Raw genomic sequence first — 23622 nt, forward strand, 5'->3', positions numbered from 1 at the left:
TATACGGATAAAATAAAATTACTTACCAAATATATCTGGTCCATATTGTCCAAGAAATCCGGATCCAAGAGAGTATTGGCGTATATAGGAGACCTGAAACATAACGAATATTTCCGGATTAGTAAGGTGAGCTGAATACATTATTTTATATAGAGGGTCATATCCTTAAAAGTTCTGTGTAGATATATATTTCTAAACTAAAGCCAAATAAAATACACCACACCCTTTCCAATACCCAACCCCGTACAGGGTAAGGTTCTCCAAAGCGAACCAGGGTATATATATCCGCTTGGGTGGAGGCACGCCATATTTCCTAACCCTTGGATTCAAGAAGCAGAAAAAGGGTTACATTTATGGAGGCACTGCTGAGATTCTGAACAATTAGACAACTCCTGATATATTTTATATTACCATGGAGATCATCAACGGGCAGGACATATATAGATGGTGCAGCCAGAAGAGAGTGGAACCCACTTGTAGTTTTGGAATAGGGGGAGATTTTCATGCAGTGAGTGATGACGACGTGATGAAAGCCTTGACTAGATTGTATGGGCTGAATAATCCCTATATAGTAGACCGCTGGAGAGGGTCCCGAGAAGATACGTTTGCTTTGCTAATTAGCAATAGATCCCTGTTGGATTTTACTTTATTACCAAGTAGGATTGTGATGGCGAATATTCCGGAAAAGAAATTTCAATTGATCTGGCCAGAAGCTAGTAATGAAGAAGAGGCTGCATCATCTGGTGATGGGACTAGTACGGAACCACAAAATTTAATGGGGGACACTATTGTCAATAATATGGGAAAAGAATCTGCCCCTGTTAAAGTATCAATTACTGAATCACCCGCCGAAGCTGTGGTAGATAAAGTTGTTAGCCAGTTGGAAAGATGGCATTTTGAGGGAGGATATCGGCGTCTACGAATCTTCTCCGGTATTACTCCAGTGCCAGCGGGTGAGGAGACGTATGAATTGTGGCGGGAGGCCGCCATTCAGCATTCCGAAGAGTGGCAATGCCCAGAGCATAACAAGAGGCAACGAGTGGTGGAGAGCTTGAGGGGTCCGGCCATGGGGGTGATTCAAGCCACCAGGAGGAGTAATCCCCAGGCCACTTTAACCGATTATATTGAAGCTTTAGATTTTTCATATGGAACAGTGGAAGATGTTGGAGATATGTTATCTAGACTGAACAGCACTTATCAGGAGTATGGTGAACCGTTGACCCAATACATATACCGAGTGGATCGACTGATTTATAAAATAGTCGACACAGGTGGTATAAATAATGAACAAGTGGATGAAAGACGTATCATACAGGTACTCAAAGGAGCTCTTACTAACAGCCCGGTGGCTCAGAGATTACGGTGCACATTGTCCAAAACCACCCCTCTTACCCTGAATGAATTGGTTAAGGAAGTTAAATTAGAAGAGGTCCAGATCGAAAAGCGGGACAAAGCCATAAAAAAAGTAAAGGTAGTGTTACCAACTGTCGAAAAGCAAGATAAACCCACCTCAGATGACCGGTTAATCAAACTATTGGAAGAGCAAAATAGTAAAATGGATCAGTTGATTGCATTGCAAACCACTAATGTAGTGAAACCTAATATGTCGTCTGGTATGGGACAAGGACGGATGCGAAGGGGAGATAGCCGAGCACCCATAATATGTTATTCGTGTGGGCAGCCTGGACATCGTTTATTTGAGTGTCCTATGAATAATCAAAGTCGACAGGGAAGTAATTCGTACAATCAATGGAGGTCAGAACGGCCGGAAAACCCCAATGGGAGTCCTGTGACCCCCTCACAGGCTCCCCAATAATAACCTTACATGCTATGGGGAGTGCACAGTGGGTGGATGATGCGCCAGATAGACTTATGGGGCCGGCACCCGTTGTAAAAGCTATGATCAATGGGCATGAATGTTCTGTACTCATGGACAGTGGGTCACAAGTGTCTATCGTCTTTGAGACCTGGTATCAGAATTATTTAACTGACATTCCTATACAACCCCTCAGTGGGCTCACCATATGGGGCCTTAGCGAGCAAAAATACCCTTATTTGGGATATATTGTCACCAGGATAACATTTGATCCAGGACTGGGTATAGCCAATGAAACTGTCCCTCTAGTAGCACTGGTATGTCCTGATTCCCCAGGAGACAATGGGAGGTTGCCGGTAATTGTGGGGACTAACACCAATTTGTTTAAAAACCTAAAAGATTGGTGTGAGAAGCAGGGGCAAGCCCATTCCGGTGAGTCTGTGGACTCCACTCGAGGATGCCATAGGATCTGTGGTAATTTGAATGCCCAGGATGAGGGAGTAGGAGAGATGAGTGCTAACGTTGAACCGTCTATATGTCTGGAGGGATGCTTTTGTGGCAGTGATATTGATCCCAAAGATAAAAGTAAGTTACTAGAGCAACTGTATATGAGAGAAAAAGTATTCTCTCGAGGGGAGTGGGATTTAGGGACTGCCAAAGACGTGGAACATAATATTAAATTATTGGATGATACCCCGTTCAGAGAGAGATCGAGGAGGCTCGCTCCAGCCGACTTTGAAGATGTTCGAAAACATTTACGAGGTCTGCTGGAAAATCAGGTTATAGCAGATTCAGAAAGCTCATATGCTTCACCCATAGTTGTGGCACGGAAAAAGAACGGAGAAATACGACTTTGTATTGACTATCGCACATTGAATAACCGGACCGTGACAGATCAGTATACCGTGCCTAAGATAGATGAAGCACTGGATTGCCTACAAGGGAGTCAGTGGTTCTCGGTACTCGATCTCCGTAGTGGATATTATCAAATCCCTATGAGTATTCATGACAGATGTAAGACAGCATTTATATGTCCTATAGGATTCTTCGAGTTTTTAAAAATGCCGCAAGGAATCAAAGGAGCTCCGGCCACCTTCCAAAGGATGATGGAAAACACGATTGGTGATATGTGTTATAGGGAAGTCCTAGTATATCTGGATGATGTTATTGTCTTTGGAAGGACTCTCGAAGAACACAACATTCGCCTGCTAAAAGTGTTAGATCGCCTGCAGGCTAAAGGGCTAAAATTGTCCATTGAAAAATGTTGCTTATGTCAGTCTGTAGTAAAATACTTGGGACATATTGTCAGTAGACAGGGAATTGCTACTGACCCTGCCAAAGTACAAGCGGTTAAGGATTGGCCCAGGCCCATGTGTTTGAAGGAATTAAGATTGTTTCTGGGATTCTGTGGGTATTACAGGAAATTTGTTCCACAGTATTCTAAGCTGGCTCAACCTCTTACCACGCTAACAAAAGGATATCCCCCTAATAACATGAAGAAACGAGGCAATAGGACTCAGAACACCAAATATTTCAGGCCCCAGGAGCCGTTCGGTGACCGGTGGGATTTGTCATGTGAAGAGGCGTTTAACCAATTAAAGTGGAGTTTGATCCAGGCTCCTGTGCTAGCCTATGCTGATCCGTCACTACCATACTATGTACATATAGATGCATCATACGAGGGACTTGGGGGAGTGCTATATCAGGTGCAGAGTTGTGACAAGAAACCCATCTCCTATGTTAGTCGAGGACTGTCTAATAGTGAAAGAAACTATCCAGTTCATAAATTGGAGTTTCTTGCTTTAAAGTGGGCAGTATCGGACAAGTTTCATGATTATTTGTATGGGGTATCATTTACTGTACTTACTGATAACAATCCTTTGACGTATGTACAGACAACGGCAAAACTCGATGCTACTGGACATCGGTGGCTAGCGACCCTGTCCAATTACAATTTTACCATCAAGTATAAACCAGGAATTAATAACATAGATGCTGATGCATTATCCCGAATGCCACGACAAGAAGATCATATTCAGCCCGCATCTGAAGAATGGATCGAAGTTCCTGCTGCTACTGTGAAGGGATTATGTTTCCAAATTAGAAAGTTGCAGAAAATGCCTATCCCTGCAGTTGTTTCTATGGGTGCTTCCGTGAATGCCCTACCTCCATGATACTGTTGGCTAGATTACGCTGATATGGATGGGTTGGAGGTAGTGACACCAGGACAGATGAGTCAGGAACAACGTGCCGATAAAGATATATATCCTATCCTTCAGATGGTAGAGCGACGGTTGAGTAAACCCCCTGATGTACCCATGACTACCAAGGCCTTAATGTTAGTTCGGCAGAAGCGAAAGATGACTATTAATCAAGGTATATTGTTTCGGAAAACTCAAAAATTGGACGGAACCAATAGAATGCAACTGGTGCTTCCTAGTAAATACATTCCTACGGTAATGAGATCACTCCATGATCGTCATGGGCATTTAGGTTATGATAAAACCCAGGGGCTGATTTCCGAGCGGTTTTATTGGCCATACATGAATAAGGAAATCGATGCATACTGCAAGACTTGTGGGAGCTGTATTGTGCGGAAAAAGTTGCCGGAGAGAGCTGCGCCATTGGTTAACATTGTTAGCAATGGACCCATGGATCTAGTATGTCTTGATTACCTGTCATTGGAAGACCCTGGAGGAAAGGAAAACAATATCTTAGTGGTGACGGACCATTTCACGAGATATGCCCAGGCTTATGTGACTACTAACCAGCAAGCAATAACAGTAGCTCGAACCCTCTGGGATAAGTTTTTCATCCATTATGGATTACCCGCTCGGATACACACAGATCAGGGAAGAGACTTTGAGAGTCGGCTCATCCGGGAATTATGTGACTGCTGTGGCATTCGGAAATCTAGAACTACTCCATATCATCCTCAAGGGGATCCACAACCGGAGCGTTTTAACCGTACTCTCCTCAACATGTTGGGCACTTTAAGTGAGGAAAAGAAATCTCGATGGAAACAGTATCTTACACTGTTAGTGCACTCCTATAACTGCACCAAGAATGAGAGTACTGGATATTCTCCATATCTGTTAATGTTTGGACGAGAAGCAAGACTCCCCATCGATGTGAGTTTAGGAACCAAGGTTAACCATCATAGTAGACCCTCTCATAGCCAATACATCCGGCAACTAAGGAGACAGTTGGCGGGAGCCTATCAGACAGCGCAGATTGAAGCCCGGAAATTAGGAGAAAAGAACAAACAAAGATATGACACTCATGTGAAAGAAAATAAGTTAATACCTGGGGATAGAGTATTAATAAGACTGCTCGTGTTGCCTAGACGTCGTAAGCTTAGTAACCGGTGGAAATCACAACCGTATGTTGTGGTGAAACAGCTCCAAAATATTCCTGTATATCAACTACGGCCAGAAAATGAGACAGGACCCATACTGACTTATCACCGTCAACATTTACTACCTATAGCGCCAGGAGTCAGATGGGAAGGGATCGGTATAGACAAGAGAGAAGTAACAAAAGACAGCCGTATGGAGCCATCTATATTAACAACAAGTGAAATTACAGAATTCGAGTCGGATTGTGTCACTCAGGATGAATGGTATGCACCAGGATGGTACTATAAAGAAGCTGGGTCGAGGGGTAATGATAAAGACCACGAGATAGAAGTCGACAAAGATGAGACACACTGGAACCCTACTACTGCCGAGTGGGAAGGAAATAGATGCGAACCTAGTCCAGACAGAGACTGGAATATTCCGGATGATAATGATGACCAAATGGTAGAGGAATCTTTCTCCCAGTCACCCCCATCAGAAATCAGTGTAGAAACCACTAGACAACAGAGGAATAGAAGACCTCCAAACATACTCACTTATGATAGATTAGGTATCTGAGACCCCATTGTTAGTTTATCCTAGAATAGTAATGCTGTGGCCTTATTTTGACTATAATATTGTTAATGTGCATGAAATTGGAGGTACTAACTATATATGATGATCTCTATAATGACAAATGGAGAGATCATCAGGGGGAGAGTGTAATCCTTTAAAAAAAAAAAAAACAATTGGAAAACATACATATATTATAGGTATGTTATAAAACCCCTGTGAAATTTTAATTTATATATATATATATAGTGTATGGGGGTATAAAAAGTGGCTGTAATGATGCACGGGGATTATTCTCGTGGACATGGCAATGGACTGTGAGGGGAAAGGTCTAGAAGGAGGGAGAGCACGAGGGGTGAGGGAGCTCGTGAAACAGCGGTTGGTGTGGGTGACGCAGCGGTGAAAAAGGACAGAGATGGACGGAGGGAGGACCTGCTATTGATCCGGTGTACAAAGTTTGCAGAGCGGTAAGCTGACAAGCCCTGAAGCCTGCCAGAGAGTGTGAGGTGACGATCGTAGATGAGCCGCCTGAGACGGAGATTCGAGTGACAGCCGGTAATACTCACGCTGCCTGAGAGATGTGCTGTGACCGCGGAGCCGACTACCGTTCAGCCACTGAGGAGGGAGGCGAAAAGGTAGTCTAGCTGCTGACCGCGATCCTAGACTGTGCGGCTGGGAAGAGGGGCTGGAGTGGTGCCTCACCTATTCTTTTAGCTGCTCTGAAATATGATGGGATCCCGCTGACAGATTTGAGAAGACCAACCAAACCAAACTAAGTAAGACAGCGTATGTGTCCAGGCGATCGTAGTTACATGCTGTTGATACACGGTAGAGAGGCAGTGACACAGAAACTCTATTAAATACAGTACCGCAGAGTCGGGGGAGTGGATGCTTTGCAGGCTGTCTTAAATCTATAGGATGACATTAGAGGAGGTGTGATAAGCCATCCTGCATACACACCCTGTTATTAATTTCAGGCACTATAATTACTCCCACTATAATGATTGAGGGGAGGGGATTAACCCCAGAGTGAAGTGCTGAAGGGAATTTGTGGGGAAGTGACATAGACTGATCCTTGGCAGATGATATCTGTTACTAAAACAGATTCATATAACCACAGGGAACTATCCATTATACTAAGTGAAGTGGATTTGACTGCCGGACTGAAATTCAAGATTAATGAAATTCATAGCAAATGGATTATTGCTTTTTAAGGTCATCAGAGTTAGTAGTATTATGGACTGAAGCACTACTAGCAGAAAGCATCAAGATTTAAAGTGTGATATCACTGGATAAATTACTATCCTATTCATATACCCACACCGGTACTGTTTATATTAAGCCACACTCCTCAGTAACTTTAAGGGAAGGAGGAATAGACTGAGAATATATTAGATTTCTCTAATCTCTACCGCACCATTCTAAATAACTGTATTTTGGTAAAAAGTTATTTCTTCTGCCTCCTCCCCTATGAGCTTTGTACCTACTTATTTTTCCGTATATAGTGGAAGAGACCATAATATTCAGAGGTACAGTAGTGTGAGTGGCACATTATAAAGAAAGGGACTATGATATATGGAATATTAGTATTAGTCACTCCCTATATTGCTGAATATAACCGAAGTATCTATATAATTCTCTCGGCCAGTGAATGAAAATTGAAAGTGACTACAGACTTTGCCGAAATACAAGTTTAGTGTAGAAGCTGTGTTCTTTAGAGACTTTAGTTGAAATAATGAGTAGCACTATGTTATAATCCCATCATTTGACAATAGAAGATAGCTGTCAAGAAGTATATAGAAGACTCCATCCCTGGATACAAGCATAAGGAAAACTAAGTGGGAGTGTCTCTCTAAATTCATTTAATTGTTGTTCTGAATGGAATATATAACCATCTTATCCATAATGGACTAGATTCTATATCAAGGAAGAATGACAGTAAACTAGATACAACAAAGAATATTATACACTAACAAAGGAGACTGATAGATATGTTCTAAGTTAGCTAGCAGACATACCACTCATTATTGGTGGATCAGAACACAGAATTAATACAAGTATCATATACCTATTAAAGGATACAGTGAGCTCATTATTGTTTGGTACCACCTGCGCAGGGGGTAATATTAAGAGTAAGTTTAAATCCCGGGTCCATAGTCTTTTAGACTATTGCATATACCTCTGGTTTTTTTTTGTATTGCATGCATTCTCTCTGTACTATTGGGGTGTACCCTTGTTATACTTGTTAAAGTAATGTATTGTTGATTTTGAAATGCTACATGACTAGGGAAAAGTATACGGATAAAATAAAATAACTTACCAAATATATCTGGTCCATATTGTCCAAGAAATCCTGATCCAAGAGAGTATTGGCGTATATAGGAGACCTGAAACATAACGAATATTTCCGGATTAGTAAGGTGAGCTGAATACATTATTTTATATAGAGGGTCATATCCTTAAAAGTTCTGTATAGATATATATTTCTAAACTAAAGCCAAATAAAATACACCACACCCTTTCCAATACCCAACCCCGTACAGGGTAAGGTTCTCCCAAGCGAACCAGGGTATATATATCCGCTTGGGTGGAGGCACGCCATATTTCCTAACCCTTGGATTCAAGAAGCAGAAAAAGGGTTACAGCTACATCCCTGATGCCTCTATTCCCTACGCTACATTCCTGATGCCTCTATAACCTACGCTACATCCCTGACGCCTCTATACCCTACGCTACATCCCTGACGCCTCTATACAGTACAATGCATTACTGATCCCTCTAGACCATACATCCTCATTACATCAGAGAGATAGTGAAACACTGGAAAAAATAAGGATAAAGTGGACTACAGAAACTGATGCTCTAAACAAAGGAGAGAGAGAGAAAAGCACAAGGGAAAGTGGGCAATCGGAACACCATAGAGAGAGGAGAGATAGAAATGCCTGAAAAAGTAAAGGGGGTTGGGTATGGCATCCGGCGCTCGGGATTCCAGCAGTCACATGATACCTAATCCTAATCCTAACCCTCTGGGGGGGTGGCAGATAGGGCTAACCCTCAGGGGGTGGCAGCTAGGACTAACCCCCCCCCCCTCCTAGTGCCTTCCCTAACACCCCCTCCCCCAGTCCTAACCCTCCCTCCAATACTCGCCTTCGGGATGTTGGCTGTCTGTGTGCCGGCACCAGTCTCCCAAGTGGTGTCAGGATTCCAACATCGGTCAAATGACCGCCGGTATGCCGTCTGCCGGGATGGTAAATGTATCCTGAGGACAGGTAGTGAGTGTGGAGGGATAGGTGGTTCAGTAAAATGTAACAGCTCAAACTGCGATCATTCACTGATAAATTGATTTATAGCTCTCCCTTTTTAACCATTGCAGTCATAAAAGCAATGTTTTTTAAACTTTTAAATAAAGCTTGTTAGCATCCCCAGCACACTGTATATGCTGGGAGATGTAGTTCTCAATATGAAAACATTTAATTACTGTATGAACTCTAATTCCCCAACTGAAACCTCTCACAAACACACACTCCTAAATCTAGTACACACACACACACACACACACACACACACACACACACACACACACACACACACACATTTCCCCAGTACTGACAACTCTCATCACTTCCACACACTGACAACTCCCTCCTGCTCCTCTCCCCACTGACACTGACAGCTCCCTCACAGTCACACACATCCTCCACCCCCCCAACCCCCCCCACACACACACTGATAGCACACATGCACAAATTCCCCCCTCCTCGACACTAACTGTCACGGACTGCTTGGGCAGCAGGGGGCAGGCTCTGACTTGAAGTGCTGAAATTCAACATCTCTCTCGAACTTGCAAGGCATGGCTGTGCAGCTTTCTCCAGCCATCTCCTTGCCCACTGTGTAATTTGTGGCGTTCTCTGATGTTCCCCGCTCTGCCTCTACAACCGGCACATAATGTACAGCAGTGGTGACTCCTGAGTTTGGGCCTGGAGAACTCCGCCTACCGGGGGGTAGGGATTAATAATTTCAAAGGGGCAGAGCTAGGAGTGAAGCAGTGGACAGCAGTTGAGGGGCGTTTCAAACTGTAACAGGGTTGGGACAATTTCAGTATCCTTCCCTCACCGTCTAATTGGTCAGTCCCACGCTGATTGCCATAGCGCCCTTTCGAGACTGCAGAACTCTATCCCTTAGCCACGGTTGGCACAGCTGGATGGTGCCCCTGGCAAGTGCCATCCTCGCCAAGGGGTAGATACGCCCCTGAGGGTCAGGGCCAGAAACAGAAATCTCGGGGCCCAGTACACTGATATCTCTGGGGCCCCCTCAACCCCCCCTTAACTTGGCAGAGGGATCTTTAAAAAAAAATGGAGCCTTTGACTCGGACCGTCAGTGAGGCCGGCAGGTGGTTTTCATACTGGGCTATCCAGCTCTTCGGTGGCGGTGGCAGGGACATTCAGAAAAGGGCCAGCACAGCAACATGCATAATAATGGCAATACAGTATGGACCACAGGGACTGGACAAAGTGATGGGGTAAAAGGAGGGGGGAGGGTTTAGTTGGCCTGTTAATTGTTTTCCTGCTTAAATTGAGCAGTTGGTGGATACACTTTAAAAAGCAATATTGGCACTGTGGCCCCATTATTTCTGTTCTTAATACTTGGAGCCCTGAACAAGTGTCCCCTTTGTCCCCCCTGTCACCGGGCCTGTTCAGGCGTTACCTATGGAGAAGCTGCGACATGACATCCTAGGACACGATACTGCACCATGCATCACCATTATATTTCAGTGTGCCTTGTCAATATTTAATCTTGTTCTGTGTGACGTGAGTTGTAAATGGTTGAAAATCTCTGTGCTACAGTATCGTCACCATGTAGTTATAACAACACCGCAAAACCACCAAAAGACGTGTTTTGGTAGAGGGACTGCTGGAGGGGCCCATTGGGGCCCCCAGTTTGCTACCCCACCCCAGTATACCTGTGCTGTAGCCAGTGGAAGGGGCACTATCTTCCCGGTGATCTCTTCGGGAAGATGGTGCCGCACATAGAAAGCAAAGACTCTGGCTGCACTCTCCTGCCCTCGCTCTAAGCAAGGTGATCGGGCCACAAAAGGACCCCTGTCGGACCCCTGCCGGACCCCGGCCTGTGGGCCACAAAAGGATGCATTGGGGGCGGCATGCGGCCCATGGGTTTGACACCCCTGCCCTAGAGTATCAAAATTTGTTTCACGGCACCCCTAGGCCAAAGTTTTTTTTATTGAGAAATTCAGAAAAAAATATAAAATTAAGTAAATTGTGTTTATAGCATGTCATCCTCAGGTTCAGTTATGTTGTGAGGGAATGGTTTTGCCAATTTAATAAAGTATAAATAATTTTAATTGGTCCTGGACCACCAAACTATGCTACCAGTGCAAGAACCCCAGTTTGGAAACTACTGCCATAAAATAAACCTTTTTTGTTTTTTTTAAACTACATGTAATACACCTTAGAGCTCAGTTCCTAAAAGGTTTTAAACCCTTGCATACAGTAAACTACACATATTTAAAAATCCTACACCGGGCACAAGTGCTCACGGGCCAATTTCATGGCAGTCTCGGATAGGAGGGCATTGTGGATTCACCAAGGGAATGCTGATGCTGACTCCAAGAAGAAAGGGAGTCTCTGCCCTATGAAGGTGAAGCCTTGTTTGGCGACGGCCTAGTTAATTTGATCTCGGCAGCTCCCGCAGGTAAGTCATCCTTCTTGCCCTATGTTCCCTCTCAACGGATGAAGACGCATCATTATCTGACGCAGTCATTTCGGCCCAATAGATATGCAAGAAGTTAAGATTCCCCTTTCTTTGCAGGTAGAGGAAGGAAAAGAGGGAAGAGGTCTGTAGCCTCTTCAAGATCGCAGGAGCAGAGATCGTCCTCTGCTTCTGCCAAATCCACTGCATGACGCTGGGGCTCTCTTGCAGGAGCCCGCACCAGTGGGGGGCACGTCTAAAACTCTTCAGTCAGTTCTGGATTCATTCGGACCTGGACTCGTGGGTTTTACAAATAGTGTCCCAAGGGTACAAACTGGGGTTTCAAGACGTTCCCCCTCACCGATTGTTCAAATCAGCCTTAGTCAGCAGGGAGAAGGTTTTTATTCAAGCCTCTTCGTGGTCCCGAAGCCGGACGGCTCAGTCAGACCAATCTTAAATCTGAAATCCCTTAATTTCTACCTAAAGAAATTCAATTTCAAGATGGAATCTCTCAGGGTAGTGATCTCCAGTCCGGGGGATAAAGGAGATTTCATGGTTTTGGTAGACATAAAGGATGCCTACTTATATGTTCCCATTTAGCCACTGCATCAAGCTACCTGAGGTTTGCAATTCAGGATTGTCATTACCAATTTCAGACGTTGCCGTTTGGTCTGTCCACGGCTCCGAGGATTTTCACCAGGGTGATGGCGGAAATTATGGTTCTCCTTCGCAAGCAAGGAGTCACAATTATCCCGTACTTGGATGATCTCCTGATAAAGGCGAGATCCAGGGACCAGTTGGTGCAAAACATCTACTCTCCCTGACAGTTCTTCAACAACATGGTTGGCTCCTAAACTTGCCAAAATCGCAGTTGGTCCCAATGACGCGGTTGTTGTTTTTGGGAGTGATACTGGACACAGAAGAGGTTTTCTTCTAGTGGAAAGGCTCTGGAGATCCAGAGTCTGGTCAAACAAATTCTGAAACCAGCAAGAGTGTTAATCCATCAATGCATTCAGTTGCTGGGGAAGATGGTTGCGGCCTACGAGGCCATTCAGTTTGGCAGGTTCCATGCCAGAGTGTTCCAGTGGGACCTGTTGGACAAGTGGTCCGGATCCCACCTACACATGCACCGGAGGATAATCCTGTCTTCCAAGACCAGAATCTCACTCCATTGGTGGCTGCACAGTTCTCACCACCTAGAGGGGCGATGGTTCGGGATCCAGGACGGGATCCTAGGGACCACGGATGCAACCCTCCGAGGCAGGAGAGCAGTCACACAGGGGGAAAACATCCAAGGAAGATGGTCAAGTCTTCCTTGGATGTTTTCAGCTCCACATAAATGTTCTGGAGTTAAGGGCCATTTAATAACTGCAGACACAGTACGCACTGGGACGGGTGCCCAGCATCCTCTACGGACTAAGAGAAAAGGATTTACCGGTAGGTATTAAAATCCTATTTTCTCTAACGTCCTAGAGGATGCTGTGGACTCCGTAAGGACCATGGGGATAGACGGGCTCCGCAGGAGACATGGGCACTTTAAGAAAGACTTTAGTTCTGGGTGTGCACTGGCTCCTCCCTCTATGCCCCTCCTCCAGAACTCAGTTTGATACTGTACCCAGTGGAGACTGGGTGCTTTTCAGGAGCTCTCCTGAGCTTTCTAACAGAAAGTATTTTGTTAGGTTTTTAATTTTCAGGGAGCACTGCTGGCAACAGACTCCCTCATCGAGGGACTGAGGGGAGAGAAGCAGCCCTACTCTCTGAGTTGCAAGGTCCTGCTTCTTAGGCTACTGGACACCATTAGCTCCAGTGGGATTGGTACGCAGGATCTCACCCTCGCCGTCCGTCCCAGAGCCGCGCCGCCGTCCCCCACGCAGAGCCGGAAGATAGAAGCCGGGTGAGTATGAGAAGAAAAGAAGACTTCAGAGGCGGCAGAAGACTTCATGATCTTCACTGAGGTAACGCACAGCACTGCAGCTGTGCGCCTTTGCTCCCATACACCTCACATACTCCGGTCACTGTAAGGGTGCAGGACGCAGGGGGGGCGCCCTGGGCAGCAATATAAACCTCTTTCGCAAAAATATAACATATATACAGCTGGGCACTTTATATATGTATAAGCCCCCACCAATTTTACAGTTTAAGCGGGACAGACGCCCGCCTCCGAGGGGGCGGGGCTTCTCCCTCAGCACTCACCAGCGCCATTTTTTCTCCACAGCACCGCTGAGAGGAAGCTCCCCGGACTCTACCCTGCTTATACCACGTTAGACAAGAGGGTTGAAAAGAGGGGTGGGGGGGGCACATAATTCGCAAATTACATACAGCAGCACTACTGGGCAAACATTAAGTTACTGTTTTATTCCTGGGTTATATAGCGCTGGGGGGTGTGCTGGCATACTCTCTCTCTGTCTCTCCAAAGGGCCTTGTGGGGAAACTGTCTTCAGAAAAAGCATTCCCTGTGTGTGTAGTGTGTCGGTACACGTGTGTCGACATGTCTGAGGAAGAAGGCTATATTAGAGAGGAGCGGGAGCAAATGAATGTGGTGTCTCCGCTGACAGCTGATTGGATGGATATGTGGAATGTTTTAAATGCTAGTGTAAACTCATTGCACAAAAGATTAGACAAGGCAGAAGCTTTGGGACAGTCAGGGTTTCAACCCATGCCTGATCCTATGTTGCAGGGACTGTCAGGGTCTCATAAGCGCCCACTATCCCAGATTGTTGACACAGATACCGACACGGATTCTGACTCCAGTGTCGATTACGATGATGCAAAGTTACAGCCAAAATTGGCAAAATCCATTCGATTTATGATTATGGCAATAAAAGATGTTTTGCACATCACAGAGGAACCCCCTGTCGCTGACAAGAGGGTACATATGTACAAGGGAAAGAAGCCTGAGGTAACCTTTCCCCCCTCACACGAGCTGAACGAGTTATGTGAAAAAGCTTGGGAATCTCCAGATAAAAGACTGCAGATTTCCAAAAGGATTCTTATGGCGTATCCTTTCCCATCAACGGATAGGTTACGATGGGAAGCCTCCCCTAGGGTGGACAAAGCATTAACACGCTTATCCAAGAAGGTAGCCCTCCCGTCCCAGGATACGGCTACCCTCAAAGAGTGTGCTGACCGCAAACAGGAGATTACCCTGCAGTCCATTTATACACATTCAGGTACCTTACTCAGACCGGCAATTGCGTCGGCCTGGGTGTGTAGTGCTGTAGCGGCATGGACAAATACCTTATCTGAGGGGATGGATAGCCTAGACAAGGATACTATTTTATTGACCCTGGGGCATATAAGAGATGCTGTCCTATATATGTGTGTATGCAAACTACAGGTGGTGCTGCAGGGCCCACACCCTTTTACTTGTCTTGTAGAGCAGCTCTGAAGCTGTTACAGTGCCCAGCTGCTGCAAGAAATCAGCTTGAATGCTTCAGGGGCTTGGGCATGGCCAACATGAGCCCCACACCGAAGGAGGGTGGAGGTGTTTAATGCAAACTTGGGGTTATACAAGCGCCGCAAAAGGCCGCCATGCCCTGCATGCCCCTTTTCTCTTTTCATATACAGATGAGGGTTCCAGCCAACTTTGGCCCACTGCTTGGATGACATCACTGTATGCAAATCCGTCTGCTGCAGACCTTCCCCCAGGAATGCTTGCAATAGTTGTTGCATATGGTTTAATGTCTGAGGGTGCTTCAGTATTAGGCAGCCTTCTGCCCTCCCATGTTCATCTGAAAAGATGTGGTCTCCCTGCAGTTGTTGTCCCCAGACGAGAGTTCCCTTGTGCTTCCTCAGTTAAATCTCCTTAACTTGACGGGGGTGTGCCCGAGCAGCCGCCCTCCCCATCCCTATCCCAACACATACTTATCTTGCATATGAGATCTCTTGATCATGAAGATAGTTCTCACAGGTTGAGGTTCATCCTGGTCCCGCTCCCCGCTGGAGAGCGCTGATGGGGACAGCAGCGGGGCTTCAGCAGAAGGATGTGTATGTGTGGCCAGAGACCTCCCTTCCCATGTGCAGGCCTGCAGAGTCTGCCACGCAGGATGGGGCATGTGGCACTCTCCCTCCCAGGGGCTCTTCCAGATGTAGCTCCTCAGCAGTATTTTTCCCGGGCTGCGCGGCGCTCTCCCCGACTGGCATCCGCCCTGGAACACTGCCTTCCTCAACGCAACATCAGCAGGGGGCCCTGGCCTCATCACCATCCCAGGTCTTTCTCATGTATGTATCATGTATGTGTGTTTGATATATGTATGAATCATATATGTTTGTGATATATATATCTATCTATCTATCTATCTATCTATCTATCTATCTATCTATCTATCTATCTATCTATCGTATGTGTGTGTATATATATGTATCTATCATGTATGTATGTATGTATGTATCTATCTTGTATGTATGTATGTATGTGTTCTATCTATCTATCTATCTATCTATCTATCTATCTATCGTGTGTGTGATATATGTATGTATATATCATGTATGTGTTATATGTATGTATCACACCTTCCTCTATACATATACATACATACATACATACATACATACACACACACCTATATCTGTACGTACACTGACATACACACACCAACATCTATACATAAACACGCTGACCCCTAAACGTACACCAACGTACCCACACCTGCATCTATACCTACACATGCTGACACGTGGACGTACACCGGCTTACCCACATGTGAATCTATACATACATGTGCTGACACCTGGACATACACTGATGTACCCACACCTAACATCTATACATACACATGCTAACACCTGGACGTATACAGACGTACCCACATTTGCATCCATGCATATATAGATGTAGGTGTGTGTACGTCAGTGTACGTCCAGGTGTCAACGCGTGTATGTATAGATGCAGGTGTGGGTACGTCTGTGTATGTCCAGGTGTCAGAATGTGTATGTATAGATGCAGGTGTGGGAACGTCAGTGTAGGTTCAGGTGTCAGCGCGTGTGTGTATGTATAGATGCAGGTGCTTGTATGTCCAGATGTCAGTGCATGTATGTATAGATGCAAGTGTGGGTACGTCGGTGTATGTCCATTTGTCAGCGCATGTATATATAGATGCAGGTGCTTGTATGTTGGTGTATGTCCAGGTGTCAGCATGTGTATGTATAGATGCAGGTGTGGGAATGTTGGTGTATGTCCAGGTGTCAGGGCGTGTATGTATGGATATTAGGTGTGGGTACATCAGTGTATGTCCAGGTGTTAGCGCATGTATGTATAGATGCAGGATAATAATCACACAGCGTGCCCCCCACCAACCACAAACCTCCCCCACCCCCCTGTATGACATAAACACCGCTAATTCCACTTACACACAATAATTTCAGTTTGCGACCAGGAGCCGGCAATGTATGTGCACCCAAATGAAGCCACTGTACATGCCCTGCAGGCTGCTATGTACTGCACAGGTGCAACAAATGTAAATGCCCTATCTTTAAAATGGGGCATATTTTACTAAATTAAAAAAACCTGTAACTTTCTGTAAAACCTTAACCTCAAAAGGCACTACACTAACATCGGGGTGTAGAGTTGGATCTTGATCCAAGGCACCAACAGGCTAAAGCTTTGACTGTTCCCAGGATGCCTTGCACCGCCTCCTCTATAACCCTGCCCAGTGGCGTAACTAGACCTTTGTGGGCCCCATAGCAAAATTCTGAATGGGCCCACCAGCACTCAACAAGAATGAGTGGCGTTTGGGGTCAGAAAAGTAGAGGGGAAGGGGTCTGACAGAGTAGGGGGCAGGACATGAATGAATAGAAACTGAGGTGTCCATTATATAAAGAAATACAGTATGTGTGTCTGTGTGTATATCACACACACACACATATAAGGGAAATTCAAATGCCCTCAATTATTGCGCCCATTACACTCTGGTTTATGTGCACAAAGCACCTAAACCTGAATAAAGTAATGGGCGCGATCATGAAAAGACACCGTTTGGTTGCCCAAATGGGTCTCTTTGCACACATTTCAGCTTGTTTCCCCTGGGGGTAGCGAGCTGAAATAAACATGTCGCACCCGTTGGCAGCAACATTAGAATAGCTGCTGACGGGCACGATTGAGGGAGGAAAGGGACATTTGAATCCAGCCCATAGATGCAATGTGAATATGTAATTTGTACCTTCCTATCTTAAAATGTATATAGTAGTGTTTACACTAGAGGTCTTTCCGAACCCCCTAATCCTAACATTGTAATTTGCTTTAGGGCGCACCTCCAATTAGTCTAGTGTTTCGTATTTTCACATTAAATACTTTCTTGCATTGGTTGGTTAAAGATTAGATTGTATATTTTTCTAGATATAGCTGTGCATAGTCTACAAGGCTACATGCTTCTCCCCTAACTAGAGATGTGCAGCGGGCATTTTTCGTGTTTCATGTTTTGGTTTTGGTTTCGGATCCGCAGTTGTGCTTTGGATACGGACGCGTTTTGGCAAAACCACCCTTTCGGGTTTTGTATTCGGGTGATTTTTTTTTAAAACCTCAAACAGCTAAAATCATAGAATTTGGGGGTAATTTTGATCCTATAGTATTAAGCTCAATAACCATAATTTCTACTCCTTTCCAGTCTATTCTGAACACCTCACACCTCCCAATATTATTTTTAGTCCTAAAATTTGCACCAAGGTCCCTGGATGACTAAGCTAAGCGACCCAAGTGGGCAGCACAAACACCTGGCCCATCTAGGAGTGGCACTGCAGTGTCAGACAGGATGGCACTTAAAAAAATAGCCCCAAACAGCACATGATGCAAAGATAAATAAAAAAAGAGGCGCAAGATGAAATTGTAGTGTGTCTCTCCTGCTCAGTGTCAGTTCTCAGTAGTATCCTCATCAGTGCTCAGTATCACTGCTCATTGTCTTGTGCTGCAATGTGGTGCTCAGTATACTAGAGTACATTACTAATAGTCCAGTGCTGCATCTTGCTGCTCAGTGTCAGTTCTAGTATCCTCATCAGTGCTCAGTATCACTGCTCATTGTCTTGTGCTGCATTGTGGTGCTCAGTATACTACAGAACATTACTAATAGTCCAGTGCTGCATCTGGCTGCTCAGTGTCAGTTCTAGTAATCTCATCAGTGCTCCGTATCACTGCTCATTGTCTTGTGGTGCTCAGTATACTACAGTACATTACTAATACTCCAGTGTCTTGTGCCGCATATGGCTGCTGTAGGGTGCTGTGGTAGTGTCCTGTCACTGTGCATATGTCATCATTCCAGTCACAGTGATATCTGGTATCTATCTAGTGGTATCTAATTCCAGACATTACCACCGTCTAATTCCAGATATATTACTGGCATATAATTCCACACATTAAAAAATGGAGAACAAAAAGGTGGAGGGTAAAATAGGGAAAGATCAAGATCCACTTCCACCTAGTGCTGAAGCTGCTGCCACTAGTCAAGGCAGAGACAATTCAATGCCATCAACATTATGTAATGATTATACGATACATTATATATCATATCATTGTATGGTTGTAAAATACAACTTAAAAACTTTAATGAATAAATACATAAAGTAGCTTTTATGTAACCTTTTTAAACCTATTAGCATAGACCGAATCTCATCGTGTGTATAGGCCTTTAGTTCAACAACAGCATGGGACCAGTTAGTGTGTTTTGACCACTGCACAGCACCTGGTGTTATATAGTAAGCACCACTATGGCATAGTATACAGCATTATGGGCCTGATATGAGTGTGACCAGCGGTGATGTGGAATGCAGTAGGAGGTGCTGTTTAGCAAGCACCACTTCTATATTCACCATGCAGTATATTGTGTGAATATAGAAGTGTTGGCTGTGTTATGTATTAGAGTAATTATTGCAGCTCCCAGCTAAAATTGCAACAATGTAATTTAGTGACAAGCTGCAGAGATTAACCCTTTCTGTGGCTGCTGCACAACCTCTATTCATATCGCTGAATTCAATTAGGGAGATGTTCTCACCCCGCGAGCAAGCGCAGGTATATGCCACACTTAAATGTATGGGTATGGTCTCCATAAAATGAGCGTAGCCTTGCAGGCAAAGACTACCTTACACCCTAGTTCTTGACCCTGCACCAACAGACCTCGGCCACCACAGGGAAAAAAGTACAGTAATTTCCACCATGTTAAGCCCCACACATTAATGCCCTTTGGAACATATTATGTCACTCACCACAATATCTGTGATACACTATGCCCTACAGTAAAGCTTCTAATTACTTTTACAAAAACTGCTCAACGCCAAGAGTTTCACGTGCTGGGTGTCATGCTCATTGCCAGGGGTTTCACTCTCTGGGTGTCATGCTCATTGCCAGGGGGAACGCAGTAGGAGGTGTTATATAGTAAGCACCACTATGGCATAGTATATAGCATTATATATATTGTGAGCACTGGTGATGTTGAGTACAGTAGAGCTGCTGCTGGGTAATTACAATTTACTACAACCACCAATATATTCTGCTGCACTATATATATGCAAAGCTCATTCTGCTGGGTAATTACAGTTGACTACAACCACCAATATATTCTGCTGCACTATATCTATATTTGCAAAGCTAATTCTGCTGGGTAATTACAATTGACTACAACCACCAATATATTCTGCTGCACTATATCTATATATGCAAAGCTAATTCTGCTGAGTAATTACAATTGACTACAACCACCAATATATTCTGCTGCACTATATCTATATATGCAAAGCTAATTCTGCTGGGTAATGCAAATTGAAACATTATTGCATAGTATGTGATTTTTAAGTACTTTTTTAAAGTTTTGAATGATATAGACCCAGTTTAATCTTTGTGGAATGCCTGGTTGTTGTTTTTAAGGTAATTTATTGCCTGGCATTTGAGGGGGGGGGGGTTTGGTTACAGATTTCAATTATTGGTTTTACTTGTAATAGTCTTCTACTTAAGTCCAATGGTGTAGGCTGTGCAAAGCCGTTTGGCTGCGCATTTATTGATCCAAGCGTGCATTTTTATCAAAGCGTGATAAAATTGACACATAACAGCAGCGTTCAATCAGCGTTAATTTATCTTCAGCTGATATCGATTGTGAATTGACGTTTCTTCTCTTCTTGTCACCTACAGTTAATTACAATTGACTACAACCACCAATATATTCTGCTGCACTATATCTATATATGCAAAGCTAATTCTGCTGGGTAATGCAAATTGAAACATTATTGCATAGTATGTGATTTTGAAGTACTTTTTTAAAGTTTTGAATGATATAGACCCAGTTTAATCTTTGTGGAATGCCTGGTTGTTGTTTTTAAGGTAATTTATTGCCTGGCATTTGAGGGGGTGGGGTGTGGTTACAGATTTCAATTATTGGTTTCACTTGTAATAGTCTTCTACTTAAGTCCAATGGTGTAGGCTGTGCAAAGCCGTTTGGCTGTGCATTTATTGATCTAAGCATGCATTTTTATCAAAGCGTGATAAAATTGACACATAACAGCAGTGTTCAATCAGCGTTAATTTATCTTCAGCTGATATCGATTGTGAATTGACGTTTCTTCTCTTCTTGTCACCTCCAGGTAATTACAATTGACTACAACCACCAATATATTCTGCTGCACTATATCTATATATGCAAAGCTAATTCTGCTGGGTAATGCAAATTGAAACATTATTGCATAGTATGTGATTTTGAAGTACTTTTTTAAAGTTTTGAATGATATAGACCCAGTTTAATCTTTGTGGAATGCCTGGTTGTTGTTTTTAAGGTAATTTATTGCCTGGCATTTGAGGGGGTGGGGTGTGGTTACAGATTTCAATTATTGGTTTCACTTGTAATAGTCTTCTACTTAAGTCCAATGGTGTAGGCTGTGCAAAGCCATTTGGCTGTGCATTTATTGATCTAAGCGTGCATTTTTATCAAAGCGTGATAAAATTGACACATAACAGCAGTGTTCAATCAGCGTTCAATCGAAGTGAAAAAGAAGGAAAACAGAAGCACACCAATCTAACAAAACAAAGAAAACTGAAGAACTAATAACAAATGTGAGCCACTTACTCCTCAGATCACTCACCTCCTGATTGTTGCATCTGATTACATAGCACAGAACTACCTTACTTGGACATTTCATAAACCATCCATTTCACCTACAAATGCCTGTATCTGTATTATTGTAATTTTGTTTTTTAAGCACAGCTGCACCAATGCAATTTTACCTGCAAACACTTAAAACATCTAACATAATTACCATTGCTTCTTAAACCTCTCACAATCCTTTCATTTCTTACACTCCAAATACATTTCTGCACCCACTTTATCTACGCTTTTGACTCATTTCATACTAAATCTACACCCCTTGAGCCTACACTGCTTTTCTCACCTGCATTTCTGCAATTCTTCTGCTCGGATTGCCTTACAGTCTCCTCTCCTACAGTACTTCCACTACTTCAACCTATTTACCTACTTAACACTATGTCAAGGTTTTCTTATACTCCCCACATCACTCAGTGTCTACCTAATAATGTATCTTTATCCTTCCCCCACTAGTCTCCTCCACCTCCTCCTCTCTCCCCTCCTCTGTCTCCCCTCCATCCCTCTGTTTCCTTCCCCCACCTTTCCTGTTACCCCACTTTCATTCACCTCTGCCCCATGGTCCTGCTACCCCACAACTCAGCCCTGCTCCCTCTCTCCCTTCCCTGTCACCTCCCCACACCCCCATCCACATCACACTGACCTCCCTCCCTGCCCACCTCCTGCAGTTTCCCCTCCTAGCTCAGGCACCCGTACCATCACTACTCTCTCATCATCCCTGCCCTCAAAGTTAATCCCACCTCATCGCTACAGCAACCCTGAAAATCTAATTCACATATCTCCCACAAACTCATACCCCCTATCCTGTGCCCTCTGGAATGCCAGATCTGTTTGTAACAAACTGGTCCCCACTCATGACCTTTTCATTTCCAACTCCCTACACCTACTAGCCATTACTGAAACTTGGATTACGCCCTCTGACACTACTTCTGCTGCTGCTCTCTCTGCTGGGGGCCTTACATTCACACACACACCCCGACCTGGGGGTCGCCATGGGGGTGGTGTTGGGGTCCTTTTACCTTCTAGTTACTCCTACCAACTCATACCACCAGAACCATCCCTTATATTCTCTACATTTGAGGTCCACACCATATGCCTCTTCCAACCAGTCCATCTTAGAGTAGCTGTCATTTACCGCCCCCCTGGCACTGCTTCCAAATTCATCGACAACTTTGCTTCCTGAATCAAAAAGTTCCAGTACTGGTCAGGCAAAGCCTTTAACCAGGTCTGGAGAGTAACCAGCACCGAGATTTATGTATTATGTTGTGAATCTGTTGGAGTGCCTATAATTAATTCTCATTAAACCCTACTGTAGGGATTCATATGCATGCATGCAAGGTTCAAAGGCTCATAAAGGTGCTACCAACTGGTTTGAACAAGAATATGGAGTCAAATCCCCATAGGAGGGGGAAAAGAAAAAGAAACCAGATACATTTAAGGTGCACTCATCCAACTACTGAATCATTAATACAATTATTATTATGACACACATATATCCCCAATAATAGTATCAAGTAGGGGCTTGAATGCTCAGTGATCTTAATTACTATAGAGGTTTATTTAATTGTGTATTTATACGGGACTCAATTGTCCTTTATTGAAAATAGAGCGAAATATTAAAATTCATAAAATAAAGAATAAATAGAGGGTGACAGAAAGTAAACTAATGTGAATAAAGATTTAAAAACAAAGCTAATGTGTGTCTCCCTTCATATATTTTATTGTGTTTATTACAGTTGTGCACTTGCACACATATATTTGCGCAGCACTGTAACAGTGCTATACTTATATGAGACCTGCAGTTTTTGTATTCATTTGAGCCTGCTATGCTGTGATAGAGGGAGATATGCTGTCTTGCTAGAAAGTTGCAAACTGTTACATAAATTGTAACCAGATTATATTTAAGTAAGAATATGCAACACAAGATCTCCACTCCTGCCCCTTAGGCTGTGAATATGGTTACTTGTTTCTGATATTATGAATTAAGGAGTGAAACAAGGTTGCTGAATATGTAACCTTTGCCTGAAACTCTGAGATGTCATATGGTGCAGGAAATGCTGATATATTATTGTGTTAGAGGGGACTAATAGGGATAATTCCACTGACCTTTATTCACAGC

The sequence above is a fragment of the Pseudophryne corroboree genome, unplaced genomic scaffold (genome assembly GCF_028390025.1).
Source record: "Pseudophryne corroboree isolate aPseCor3 unplaced genomic scaffold, aPseCor3.hap2 scaffold_1561, whole genome shotgun sequence".
Lineage (NCBI taxonomy): Eukaryota > Metazoa > Chordata > Amphibia > Anura > Myobatrachidae > Pseudophryne > Pseudophryne corroboree.